Source organism: Cebus imitator, unplaced genomic scaffold, assembly GCF_001604975.1.
Source record: "Cebus imitator isolate Cc_AM_T3 unplaced genomic scaffold, Cebus_imitator-1.0 Scaffold180, whole genome shotgun sequence".
NCBI lineage: Eukaryota > Metazoa > Chordata > Mammalia > Primates > Cebidae > Cebus > Cebus imitator.
In genome coordinates, this window is record NW_016107495.1 from 2,412,754 (window position 1) to 2,424,228 (window position 11,475).

The window sequence follows — 11,475 nt, forward strand, 5'->3', positions numbered from 1 at the left end:
TGACAGAGGGAGACTGTCTCAAAAAAAAAAAGAAAAAGAAAGAAGAGAGAGAGAGAGAGAGAAAGAAAGCAAAAATAAAAGATGAACTGAAGAAAAGTTGTGGAGAGCTATGTGTGATAATCATTGTGTTATACACATTGAAAATAAACAGATTGCTTTGAACAGAGAGTTTATTTACAGTCTACAAAGTGAACTATTAACCAGACCTAAGCTGCAATGTGTAAGAAACAACCAGGGCTGGGCATGGTAGCTCACACCTGTAATCCTAGCACTTTAGGAGGCCGAGGCATGGGATCATCAGGGCTCAGAAGTTCGAGATCAGCATGAGCAACATGGCAAAACCCTGTCTCTACAAAAATTAGCCAGCCATGGCGGTGTGCATCTGTAGTCTCAGCTACTTTAGAGGCTGAGATGAGGGGATCACCTCAACCCGGGAGGTCAAGGCTGCAGTGAGCCGAGATTGCACCACTGCACTCCAGTCTGAGTGACAGAATGAGGCCCTATCTCAAACAAACAAACAAAAAAGAACCAGCAAAGTTTCCCTGTTTAAGGAGGTACTGTGACAATTAAGCATTTGGTATGGCTGACATTCATCTCAAGATCACAGTACCACAGAAATCTCGTTCAGCTCATCAGAGCCTTCTTTAGCCTGCTCTGGACAACTCCCTTCTCCTAGAGCCAGGTAGATGAGGCAGGTCAGTAACTATAAATCACTAGCAGCCTTTCAAGCTCACGTCAGAACCAGGAGAGCCGGAGCAGTGGTTAAATCCATGAGCAAATGTGAAGCTATATTCAGGAGGTGAAGCAGGATGTCGGAGCCCAGGTCAGGAGACAGAGTTGTAAACAGTGGATGAGGCCTGGGCTGGGGTGCTGGCTGAATGGAGCAGTCAGTGTCAGCTGATCCAAAAGTGCCAGGCTGGGCCAGGCATGCAGCAGGAGCCAAGTGCCAACCCTGGAAAGGGAGGGGAGCAGATGGGAGAGGAGCAGCAACCAGAAAAGAGCCAAAGCTGAAAATAAGTAGAACAAGAACAGGTCAAGGTCAGAACCTCCATTGTCAAATCCAAGCAAGAGTGACAGCAAGAACAGAGTCCAGAAGCCGGGCTGAGTGCGGGAACAGCTCCTCCAGACCGGACATGCTGTGAGGGCAGGAGTCCCAGCCGCCTTGCTAAGTGCCATGTGCTCAGAGCCCAGAGCAGTGTTTGGCAGGACACAACAAGGCCTACATAAATACTAGTTGTCCATGCCATTGTGGTAATTGGCAGAAGCCAATGAATGAACAAGATGAGGGAAACAGGAATGGACTACATTGTGTGTACAACCTCTGAAAGTGAGCCCTGACCTGTGAGTGCCCTGACCTGCCTTGAAGTGCTGGGATCCAACCCTTTTCATCTCATGCACTTCAGACCTTCCCCCTCTCCTTCCTGACAGCCTGTATTAGTTTCCTGTGGTTGCTGTAACAAATGACCACAAACCTCTGTTGTCTATAGTTTAAAACAACAGAAATGGGCTGGGCGCCATGGCTCATGCCTGTAATTCCAGTACTTTGGGAGGCGAGGTGGATGGATCATTTGCCATCAGGTGTTCGAGACCAGCCTAGCCAACACGGCAAAACCCCATCTGTACTAAAATTAACCAGGAGTGGCAGGCACCTGTAATTCCCAGATAATTGGGAGAATAAGGCAGGAGAATCGCTTGAACTCAGGAGGCAGAGGTTGCAGCGAGCCAAGATCACACCACTGCACTCCAGCCTGGGTGACAAAGTGAGACTCTGTCTCAGAAAAAAGAAAAATTAGAATTCTCTAGATACCTGAAAGCCAAAATCAGTATCATAGGGCCAAAATCAAGGTGTGAGCAGGGCCACATTCCCTCCGGAGGGTCTGTAAGGTTTAAGTCTTCCACAGCTCTTCCAGCTTCTGGGGACTCCAAACGTCCTCTGGCTTGTGGCTACGTCACTCAGATCTCTGCCTCCATCTTCACAGGGCTGCTTTCCCCCTCATGCTTTCTCTTCTCCATGTGTCTCTGCTCTGTGAGTAGCTCTCTCATAAGGATGTTTGCGAATGCATTTAGGGCCCACCCAAATCATCCAAGATAATCTCTAGATTCTTAACTTGATTATATTTGCAGGGACCCTTTTTCTAGACAGGTCACATTCATAGGTTCTAGCATGTAGGCATGGCTCTTGGGGGCCATTATTCAACCCACTCACCTTCCCTGTCCAAAGTTACCTGTCTTAGGCCGGGCATGGTGGCTCATGCTATAATCCCAGCACTTTGGGAGGCCGAGGCAGGTGGATCACATGAGGCCAGGAGTGTGAGACCAGCCTGGCCAACATGTCTCTAGGAAAAGTACACAAATTAGCCAGGTGTGGTGGTGTATGCTGGTAATCTCAGCTGCTTGGGTGGCTGAGGCATGAGAATCATTTGAACCCAGAAGGCAGAGGTTGCAGTGAGCTGAGATCATGCCACTGCACTCTAGCCTCAGGAACAGAGAGAGACTCTGTGTTCAAAATTTATTAAAAAAAAAAAAAAAAGATTTTGAGCAGAAAATGTTAATGATACCATGTGTTTACTTTCTGTTTTATATCAGAGAACTCCGAGAGATGTATGGTCAAAAGATCAGCTGCCTAGGGGCTAGGATTTCAGGCCCCACCCGGGCCTCTGAAGAGGTTAGCTTGGAGAAGAGGCTTTTTTTTTTTTTCTCATCATCAACCCTTCCATCAGCTCACAGTTTGCACGGGACTCGCCCCTGTCATCTGGTCACTGGAAATCATGGGCGAGTTGGAAGTACTGTTAGAGCATTCCATCTCTTCCTAGCTTTCTAAATAAGTTTTGCATCTTTCTAGTCCTAATCCTTCCCTTTAAAACTAGTTAATAGAAGCTCTGTACTGTGCTAAGCAATTTACAAGCATCGTATTTAATCCCTGTAATATTCCCTCTGAAGTGGATACTATCATTTTTGGACTTTGTAGAGAAAGAAATTGAAGCTTAGATGTGAAATGGCAGAGCCAGGATTTGAACCCAGGTTCTGTCACTCCAAACTCCATCCTTTGAACCACTGTACTGATGTACCTCCTGTGGATCTTCGGATAGCATTTGTCTCAAAACTGGGCTGTCAGAAGCATGATGGGAGTGGCCAAGGGAGAATTACACAAGCTAGTGAGCTGCAATGCAGAGCCGCTGGTTCTGCTCCCAGAAAGTCAAGGATTATGGAGTGTGATGGTTGCTGCCTGGAATGGAGAGTATGCAAGTGTATTGATTAGTGCCTACCATACTAAGAAATTGCCTTCTCTTTAGAAGTGAACAGTCTCAAATTGGCAAAATATAGAAGGACAAAGGTATAAAAGGACTGAGCAGAATCTGAAGTTGTCCTGTGAGTATGGAGATGGGGCAGAGAGAAGGAAGAAGAAACTACAACGGAGAAAATAAGTCTTGCTCTTGGTAAGGTGAGATGTCTTTGACATTCATGAAGGTGTTGGGTAACACTACTGTCCCTTCCTAGCAGGAAGAACAATTTGCCCAGTGATCTGTCAGACTAAACTACCTTACCTATAAAGCAGGCAGGAAACTAACATTTATTTGAGCAAGTAGATTTTCCGACTATTTCCCTTGCATTATTTCACTTCCTCCTCAGAGGAAGACGTTTCTCCCCTGCAAAGCCTATTTTGCAGATAGGGCAATGGAGCTCAGAGGGCTGGAGTGGTTTTCCCAACATCACTCCACTAGTAATAGCAAAGCTGAGATCTGAGTTTGCCTTCTAACTCCAATCTCAGGGCTCTAATTTAGATTGCAGTTCGTCATTTATTATAAAACCCTGGCAACGCTTGATTGCCTGTTTCAGTGGGAAGAAGAGTGAGCTTGTTTCACATCAAGGTGAAGTAAGGAAACGTGCACGGTCACTAGCCTCTCCAACCCTGCCTGCCTTCTTGTCCCTCAACTCCAGCTTTGTCCACCTCTGCCTGGAAAAATCCTTCTCAAACTTTAATGGCTCCAAGAATTATGCCCACATGCTAGCACCTATGAATGTGACCTTGTCTAGAAAAAGGTGGAAAAATCCACCTCAAATGCCTCCTCTCTTTGAAACGTTCTAGATCCACTGCCTTCCAGCTGCAGATAGAGTAGCTGTTCTTTTACATGTTCCCTCAGAACCATATGCATATGTGCATTGCTAGTAAAACACTTTAATATGCTTGTCTCCCGCACTAGGATGTGAACTGCTCAAAGACATGGACTATGTCTTATTCCTTGCGGCCCAGCCAGGCCCAGCTCAGGGAGGTTAGGCAAGAGCTGTTGGGTCTAAGGCTCTCGGTGCTGTCTACCTTGGCTCTGAACTTCACCAGTGCAATCAGGCACACCTTGGTCTCTTCCCTCCGCTTGCTGGATGTCCAAGTGACTCATGCCTTTCCCTAGAGGCCATTAACATGTCCCTGCTCAGACGCTAGTGCTGAGTTCCGCTCTGCTCTGTGGCTCTGCTGATGTCCCCTTGCCTATCTCCATGTGGTCTCCATATGTCCCCTATATCCCTCATCTATCCTGCTCTGTCCCTAACCATACAGGCTAGACTTGGCTTGACTTTGTCACTGCTCTGGTGGCATCTCTCCTCTCCTTCTCATCACACTCCCATCCCTGCCACATCACTCCAGGGAAAAGCAAACTGAAATCCTCTCCCAGCTACTGGTGCATGAGGCCCTATGGCAGGCAGGATAATGGCCCTTAAAGACACCATGCCCTAATTCCTGGAACCTATAATTGTTACCTAATAAGAAAAAGAGGCCTTTGCAGATGTGATTCAATTAAGGATGCTAAGTCCAGGTCTGGAGGCTGAGGTGGGTGGATCGTTTGAGCTCAAGAATTCGTGACCAGCCTGGGCAATGTGGTGAAACCCTGTCTCAAAAAAAAAGAAATTTGCTGGGCATGGTGATATACACCTACAGTCCCAGCTATTCAGGAGATTGAGGTGAGATGGACTGCTTGAGCCTGGGAAGTTGAGGCTGCAGTGACCCGTGTTCTCGCCATTGCACTCTAGCCTGGGCGACACAGTGAGACCCTGTCTCAAAAAATTAATTAATTGATTAAGGAGACTGAGATGGAGAGATTATCCTGGACTATCCAGGTGGGCCCTATATGTAATCACAAGTGTCTTACAAGTTAGAGAACGAGGAACATTGCGGGGGGCAGGGAATGCGCGGAGAGAGGTGAAGTCAGAGGCAAAGACTGGATGCAGCCATGAGCCAAGGAATGCCAGCAGCCACCAGGAGCTGCAAAAGACAAGGAGCAGTTTCTCCCCAGAGCCTTGGGGAAAGTGCAGCCCTGCTGCCACCTTGCTTTTGACCCAGTGATACTGATTTTGAACTTCTCATCTCCAGAACTGTGGGAAAATTTCTATAGTTTTAGGCCACCCAGTTTGCGTCAATTTGTTCTAGCAGCCACAGGAAACTAATATAGGCCCCAGAGGGGTTGACTTTGCTCTCCTTGTTTTTTTGTTTTTTTGTTTTTTAACCCTGCTAGTTTTATAATTGGCTCAGCTGCCTCACTCCTCCAGCTGGCTTCTTACAGCTCCTTTCTCTAAGGACCTGGACCACTAACCACCATTTATTGAGCACCTACTATATGCCAGGTACTGAGGCAGGTGCTTCACATGGGCTACCTCACTAATCCACTCAATAACCCTGTGAGATGGGTATTGAGGTGGAAAGAAGTTAGGTAACTTGCCCACGACTGCACAGCTAGAAAATGCCAGAGCTGGGATCTAAAAGCAGACCTGTCTATCTCCAAAGCCTGTGGCTGTGATCCTGCTGCCTCACTACTTGAGTGGGGGCCGTCTCTAGATGACTGACTGTCAGTACAAATGTATTTTTCTCCAAAAGCCTATTGGCATCTCATACAAATAGTAAGTGCTATTACAGGACAGGCATTGTGCTCAGGATTTTACATACATTATTTTATTTTTCCCATCAATGCAACTCCATGAGATAAGAGCTATTATCCTCCCTTTTTACTGACAAGGAAATTACTGCTAAGTGGTAGACCCGGCACCAGGCCCTGGGTTCCTGGGGTCCTGGACCAGTGTCATTTCCTCTGATCTGCTCAGCCTCTCATTTGCACCAGTGCCCTGGGCTGTAATTTGACTTGGACTTGGTTCAGGCTTCTGAAAGGCCTCTGTGTTGTCCAAAGTTTGGAGGACTTCCATCAAGTTTATGTGTGGAGCTTGCTTGTTAGTTTCCAGAGGGTTCAAAACACCCACAGCACTGCATAAATATTCCACTGCCCAGACATTCACAAACACCCTACCCACATCTTTAAAAGTCTCTCTGCCTCGTGCTATCTGCAGCCTCCCCCTCCTCCTCATTAGAAGCCTTGAGATGGCCACATTGCAAAATTAACATATTAAAACAAATTTTCCAAATATAAATTATCATAATACATTATAACAATGACAATGTAAAAATTGGGAAAGAAGAAAAGTGTTCAGGATTTCATCAAAATATGTGTCCTAAGTAAAGTCTTTTTTAAAAATGCATCTTAATGGAGGTGGATAGAGGGAAGAAAGCCAGGGAAGAGAGAAAGAATGAGACAGAAAGCAAGATCCTCTGTATTTAGAAACCCTGAATATCTAAATGGGTTTATTTAGAATCAGTGGTCATTTGCATGCCTTCCTATGAAATGCTGGAAAACTTAATTGAAACAGCAATTCATACAGCATAGCCAACAGACAACAAACTGCCTTTGGAAGTGAATGAGGACTCCCTGAATTTCCTGGATCATCTTGGTTCTTTTTAGGCTTTGCAAAGGAAGAAGAACCCAACAAAAGGGAAAAAGAACTCTCCATGATTGTCGACAGCTGTATAACAGTGAAAAGAGACCGGCACCAGGCCAGGCGCGGTGGCTCACACTTGTATTCCCAATGCTTTGGGAGGCCAAGGTGGGCAGATCATTTGAGCTCAGGAGTTCAAGACCAGACTGGCCCACATGGTGAAACCGTCTCTACCAATAATACAAATTAGCCAGGCATCTCAGCTACTATGGAGACTGAGGAGGGAGGGTCTCTTGACCCTAAGAGTTGGAGGTTGCAGGGAGCCGAGATTGCCCCATTGCACTCCAACCTGGGCAACACAGTGAGACCCTGTCTCAAAAACAGAAAAGAGAAACCAGGACCAGGAACAGAGAAGTGTGGATTTCAGTCCTACTTCTTCCCTTATGTGCTGTGTGATCTTGGACAAGGCACTTCCCTTCTCTGAGCTTCAGTTTTTTCCATCTGTAGGTGATTTCTATGGTACTTTCAAATTCCACAAGAGTATTTTATACTAAAATAGCACCAGAGCCACGCTGCTCAGTTTTGCTTTTGCTCTTCTTCTCACAGTCACATAATTAACTAAGAGAATGAGGCAAGGAGCTGTGGTTGCTGCCGAACACACACATTTATCCAGAGGGCAAATGTAGACTTCGGTTTAAATTCTTCTGATGAAACTGTGTCTCACGCCCAAATCCCAAGTTCAATGGAACTGCTCTTGAGATGCCAGCCGTAATGGCCTTGCTAGGGAGGAGGTCCATGATGGCCTCTGTCTGAGTCTGTTTCATTGCAACACTCCCAGAAAGCCAGCCCTGTCATTAAGCTCACAAAGTAAACACTGTCCTCAGCAAAAGCCCAGAGTTAGCAGTCACCTAAAGGCAATTGTGCTCCTTTAAGGGGACAGCTTTCACCATTCATCACTCCACTGGTGCCGGCCTTAAAACTTGAAATCAAACTCAGGGCTCCCAAGGCTCTGGCCGTTCATCCAACACCACCGAAGGCTGTGGGCAGGATTCAGAATTATGTTTCACCAGCTGGTCCAGGCCGCGGTTTGTCTGGGAAGAGAAACAGACACAGGGAACAAAGAGACGGAAGTGGGAAGGCTGGTAAGAAAAGAGCCTTTCTGCTGTTATTGCCATAGAGCTACCGGTAGTATTAACACAATCCAAATATTTTACCCAGAAGTCCAGAATGTGGATGTATCAACAAGCATTTCTTGCCCTAAACATTTATCATAGGCATATCAAGTTTTTAGCATGTCATTTCTTTCTTTCTTTCCTTCTTTCTTTCCTTCTTTCTTTCCTTCCTTCCTCCCTCCCTCCCTCCCTCCCTCCTTCCCTCCTTCCTTCCTTCCTCCTCTCTCTCTCTTTCTTTCTTTCTTTCTTTCTTTCTTTCTTTCTCTCTTTCTCTCTTTCTCTCTTTCTCTCCCTCTCTCTTTCTTTCTTTCTTTTGGAAACACTCTTGCTCTGTCACCCAGTCTGAAGTGCAATGGCGTGATCTCAGCTCACTGCAACCTCCACCTCCTAGGTTCAAGCGATTCTCCTGCCTCAGCCTCCTGAGTAGCTAGGATTACAGGTGTTCACCATCATGCCCAGCTAATTTTTGTATTTTTTTTTTTAATAGAGACAGGGGTTTCACCATGTTGGCCAGGCTGGTCTCAAACTCCTGACCTCAGGTGATCTGCCCTCCTCAGCCTCCAAAGTGCTGGGATTACAGACCACTGTGTCCAGCTGTTCTTGTCAATTAATATGCTTCTTCCTCATTATGTTAAAGCTACATCTTGTGTGCATATCCTGAACCCCCACCTAGCTGGCAAATTCTTCAAAGGCAGGGGAAGTTCCCATTGTTCGGTTTCCAAGCCTAACAAGGTGACCGGTGCTGAACTGAGCCAAGACAGGCAGACTGCCTTCACCAGGACATCAAGAGCAGCACCTTGGTGCATGCCCAAAGCCCTTCTCCAAGGGGGAACCAGTCCATCCCTGTATCTCTTTGTGGCCCACAAAGCAATACCTCCTCCCCCAGGTCTGAGAAGACTGAGGAGGGTGTTATTAGGTTCCTACACAGCCTAGACTAGTTGATACTCCATCTGGGACTCGCTGAATGATGACAATAATAACAGCTAACTTTTATTGAGCACTTACTATGTGCAGGCTCTGCTAAATACTTTATCTTACAACACAATCCTCATACCAGTTCTCTGAGATAGCCCTTTTATCATCCCCATTTTACAAATGAAAAAACTGAGTCTCAGAATACACAGCTAGGAAATGGTAGACCTGAGATTCTGATCAGGGCTGGCTGACTTGAATCCTGTGTTTGAACTAGCATACACTGCTTCCCAAACTAGTTTATAAATTCTTTTGAGAGTAGAGATTCGGCTGGGCGCAGTGGCTCATGCCTGTAATCCCTGCACTTTGGGAGGCCAAGGCGGGTGGATCACAAGGTCAAGAGATCAAGACCATCCTGGCCAATATCGTGAAACCCCGCAGCTACTAAAAATACAAAAATTAGCTGGGTGTGGTGGAGTGCGCCTGTAGTCCCAGCTACTTGGGAGGCTGAGGCAGGAGAATTGCTTGAACCTAGGAGGCGGAGGTTGCAGTGAGCCGAGATCGTGCCACTGCACTCCAGCCTGGCGCCTGGAGACAGAGCGAGACTCCAACTCAAAAAAAAAAAAAGAAAAGAGAGCAGAGATTTTTTTCTTTTCTGTACTCGCAGAGCCTAGAGGAATGCTAGGCAACAGTGGGCTCTTAGCGTCTACCTGTTTTCCGACTGACTGATGAGCGATCCATGCCCACAGCAGTCAGACACCAGAAGTGAGGCTGACAAGAAGTTAGAGAGGGATTTGGGAAAGAACGTTTGGAAAGCTGCTTATAGCCAGGTTGATTTAAGGTGAGGGAGTGTAGGCACAGGGCCTCTCTAGGCAGTACTCGGAAGCTTCCAGAGAGTCCTGGGCAGGAAGGTGGCCTTCTCTTCTCAAGGAGGAGTATCCAGGAATAAGGAGGCATCCAGACATAGCAAGGGCACGGGGTGGCTATGGAGCCCAACCTCACTCAATGTCTCTGACTTGGTGATCACTAAGAAGCCAGGGTTGCTCTTTGCAACAAATTGCTCAACTGTTGTTCTGATTACCTCAAATGTAGAAAAATGCACAGTGCCCAACTCTTGCAACACTCTGCTCTGCAGACTTTTTCCCTCTTCCTATATTAAAGATGTGAAGGATTGCAGCCCTTTTTTCTAATGGCTTATGTTTTGATGTTTTACCTGTAAATCAATTATTTGGAACTGATGACACATTTCCCATAGGAAATCACGTTACTTAAAGAGGCTAGGATCTCAGGCTATGTCCTAATGGTCTTATTTTACCCATTATTTATTCATTTATTTTTGTAATTTCTTATTTTTAGAGACAGAGTCTCGCTATGTTGCCCAGGCTGGTCTTGAACTCCTGGACTCAAGGAATCTTCCCACTTCAATCTCCCAAAGTTCTGGGATTCCAGATGTGAGCCACTGTACCCAGCCTTTACCTGTTATTAATAGCAGTGAGTCTGACAGTACCTATCACCTGCAAATAATCATGTTCATAATAGAAAAAAATATATTACGTTGGTGCAAAGTTAATCGAAGTTCTTGCCATTACAAAACCGCAATTACTTTTGTACCAACCTAATATATTCCTAATTCTAACTCAGCACCCAGGACAGGGTTTCCCCTACCTGGGGAAGGAGGGATTTTTGAGAGTGAGATTAGCAGCACTCTGCTACCTCATAACTTTCTAGCTGGGTTTGGAGAAGAGATCAGAACTTGACGCTGTAAGATCATGTCAGCCTTATCAAGGAAGTCATGTCTGCAGAAGGAACAGGCTTGCAACACACTCATTGCAGCAATGATCCAGATACACCCTGATATCTGCTGGTTCAGGATGACACACATGAGGGTACAAGTCACACTCCTGACTGCCTCAAGGTATCTTAAAACTTCAAAGAGATTTCCACCATACTCAGCTTGTTAAATCTCTGAAGCGGAAAGATTGATACCCCTCTAGCCCAGCTCCATCCCAAAACTCCATCATATGTGCACTACTCTGTGCTGAGAGATTATGGGAGGTGCAGAAGGAACTCCTTCAGGAAGCTTCTTATTCATTTAAAATACATCATTATAATAGCTCCTTTTTTTTTTTTTAGTTCTAACTTTAGGCCAAATGCTTTATATGTTTTAATTTATTAAATTCTCATAAAAACCCTATGTTTAGATTTAGCTTCACTTAGAATATAAGGAAATTGAGGTTTAGCATGATTAAGTAACTTGCCTTACAGCGAATACATGGAAAAATCAGGATTCAAAAGCCAGTCTGTTGGCCAGGCACGGTGGCTAACACTGTAATCCCAGCACTTTGGGAGACTGAGGTGGGTGGATCACCTGAGATTAGGAGTTTAAGACCAGCCTGGCCAACATGGTGAAACCCCATCTCTATTAAAAATACAAAAATTAAGCCGGGCGCGGTGGCTCAAGCCTGTAATCCCAGCACTTTGGGAGGCCGAGGCCGGTGGATCACGAGGTCAAGAGATCGAGACCATCCTGGTCAACATTGTGAAACCCCGTCTCTACTAAAAATACAAAAAATCAGCTGGACATGGTGGCACGTGCCTGTAATCCCAGCTACTCAGGAGGCTGAGGCAGGAGAATTGCCCA

At 46.0% G+C, this 11,475-nt stretch overlaps 1 long non-coding RNA gene across 1 annotated transcript in view; it reads right to left on the reverse strand.

The window, feature by feature from the left end:
* Positions 1-7,390: 7,390 nt before the first annotated feature.
* LOC108315957 overlaps positions 7,391-11,475 on the reverse strand; it is a 7,085-nt gene continuing 3,000 nt past the window's right edge. The window contains exon 2 of the long non-coding RNA XR_001830128.2: positions 7,391-7,841. This is a non-coding gene — a long non-coding RNA (uncharacterized LOC108315957). The remainder of the gene's footprint in view (positions 7,842-11,475) is intronic.